At 45.4% G+C, this 2,951-nt stretch overlaps 1 pseudogene; it reads right to left on the reverse strand.

The window, feature by feature from the left end:
- Nucleotides 1–2,558, reverse strand: part of LOC133545041 (selenoprotein Pb-like) — a 7,056-nt pseudogene extending 4,498 nt beyond the window's left edge.
- Between the last annotated feature and the right edge of the window lie 393 nt (nt 2,559–2,951).

The following is a 2,951-nucleotide window of genomic DNA, read 5'->3' on the forward strand; positions in this document are numbered from 1 at the left end:
ACACACACATATATACATACATATATATATATATATATATATATATATATATATATATATATATATATATATATATATATATATACACACATATACACATTTATATATACACACACATATGTATATATATTATATATACACAAACTCATTTATACACACATTTTTACACACACCTATATATACAAACGCATATAAACACACACACATATATATACACACACACACACACATATACATACATACATACACACACACATTATATTTATATATATATATATATATATATATATATATATATATATATACATATATATATATATATATATATATAATCTCTCATTTTAAAAAGGCGGTCTTAGTAGATCACACGCAGCACAGCCACTAATAGCACACGCTATTTTATAGATTACACAAGCTGTGGTACTAACATCTTAAGCTTGTTGGTGTTGGTGTGACCCCAGGATGCAGACACGAGAGGGAGTGTGCAGGTAAAATGATATTTCTAACGCTGAAAAGGAAGCAAAGGTCCAAATAATCCAAAGCAACAAAAAAGACAAAACAGTCCGTGGTCTTACCGGTCGTAGACGAGGAAGTCATCTTTGTCCCCGTCCAAGGCCTCCCACACGTCGCTCTGAAAGGGAGTCTGCTGGTAGACCACAACCCCAGGGGGCGCTCTTCTCTTCAGCTCCCAGTACATGGCTCTGGACAGAGGCTCCCGCTCGTTGACTATCATGAAGGACACCTCCGTCAGGTTGCTGCGCCTCAGCTTGTCACGCAGGCCCCCCATTCTGAAAGACCCACACCCAGGAGTCAGTCCTATGTTCTATGCTCCAGTTTGCCTACTTTATATCAGCTTGTCACGCAGGCCCCCCCATTCTGAAAGACCCACGCCCAGGACTGAGTCCTATGTTCTTTGGTCCAGATTGCCTACTTGATATCAGCTTGTCACGCAGGCCTCCCACTCTAAAAGACCCAGACCCAGGAGTGAGTCCTATGTTCTTCGCTCCAGATTTTCTACTTGATATCAGCTTGTTAACGCAGGCCTCCCACTCTGAAAGACCCAGACCCAGGAGTGAGTCCTATGTTCTTTGCTCCAGATTGCCTACTTTATATCAGCTTGTCACACAGGCCTCCCACTCTGAAAGACCCACACCCAGGACTGAGTCCTATGTTCTTTGCTCCAGATTGCCTACTTTATATCAGCTTGTCACACAGGCCTCCCACTCTGAAAGACCCACACCCAGGACTGAGTCCTATGTTCTTTGCTCCAGATTGCCTACTTGATATCAGCTTGTCACGCAGGCCCCCCATTCTGAAAGACCCACACCCAGGAGTCAGTCCTATGTCCTATGCTCCAGATTGCCTACTTTATATCAGCTTGTCACGCAGGCCCCCCATTCTGAAAGACCCAGACCCAGGTGTGAGTCCTATGTTCTTTGCTCCAGATTGCCTACTTTATATCAGCTTGTCACGCAGGCCCCCCATTCTGAAAGACCCAGACCCAGGAGTGAGTCTTATGTTCTATGCTCCAGATTGCCTACTTCAAATCTTTGTAATCTCGGTCAGTTGTAAATAGAGATTTACAAACAAGTGGACTCTTGGGAACGGTGGGATGTGTACATGTACGAGGTCTAGGTACCAACATTCTACACTGGAACTGAACTCTGGTTCCTTACTTGGACGCCTGAGTGAGACAGAACTGTCAGCTGGCCTTCAGCAGAGCCACCACCACCACCCGTCCCAGCAGCACCCGCATGGGCGCCTCACCGCTAATGTTCCAGTGCGGGGCAGGCTTGCAGATCCTGGAGCCTGCGGTCTCCCTCTCCACCGGCAGACTGGAATGGGAGGCCCACAGTAGACCTGGCAGGGCGGCCCAAAGCAAGTGGGAGAACATAGTCCTCCCTGCAGACATGTCAATTCAAAGACTGGGTACAGTACTCGCTTGGTAGAACTGCAAACTCTCACCTTTGTCGTTCCCGTCCTGTCCTTTGACCCCAACAGAGGCGCAGTTCTGGGCTCTTTTAAAAGCCTTTGGGATCCGTGGCTTTTCCTCCAAAATAAACAAAGAGGCGGAGTGTGACACAGTCCACAAAAGGGCCCAACAGGCGTGTTGTAGTCCAAGGTCCACATGGCGTACTAACAAAAAACAAATATTCATTGGTTTGCGTTTCGAGTTCCGTGGAATTTTTTAGGCTTGTCTCAGGATCTTTTGATTGGTTCGGGAACTGTTTTTGTCGTAGGACTGGTCTCGATTAAAGCCCGGTTTATGGTTAATTCTGGACTATATGGGAACAGTTTTAGCACATTTCCCAGATAGTGTCACACAGACATGATGCCCCGTCGTAATATTGTCACAAATATTAGGTCTCTAATTCGTCTTCTTCTTTTCGTGTCTTTGAAGCATGTGGTTATATGACGGTGTGGAGGGGGCGTGGTCTGTGGGCCTGCCGCGGAGCTGAAGACAGTGACAGGAGAGTAGATGGCCCAGGTGGGCCTTGTTATCTAATCACCAGTCGCCTTAGAATAGATCCGCGCCAAGGCAGCATCGGTCTGAAATCCCTCCTCATCTTTGAGGACTAGTAGCCCCCCTCTAAAAAGGAGAAAACACAGAATTTTGTCAATAAAATTGTTATAAGTACACCTCTGTATCCCCGTTAACAACAAAATGGTGGACGACGACTCTTACCTGGTCTGACGACCAGCACTTAGAGAAAGATTGATGAAGAGTTCTGTTCGTCACTGGTTAAGTCCAAGCCTCGGAGACTGCAAGCTGCTGAAAAAGCCGGAGGTGGTGCAACAAAGTACAAGTGGTCTGTTTGGTTTGAATGATTCCATAATCCTTTCACTCGGCTTGGTCCAAAAAAAAACAAAAAACTGTTACTGAGTACCACAGTTTATCTTTCTGATTTATCTGGCTTACACACCAAAAAAATGGTTTCGTCCTTATGGGG

The sequence above is a fragment of the Nerophis ophidion genome, linkage group LG28, assembly GCF_033978795.1.
Source record: "Nerophis ophidion isolate RoL-2023_Sa linkage group LG28, RoL_Noph_v1.0, whole genome shotgun sequence".
NCBI lineage: Eukaryota > Metazoa > Chordata > Actinopteri > Syngnathiformes > Syngnathidae > Nerophis > Nerophis ophidion.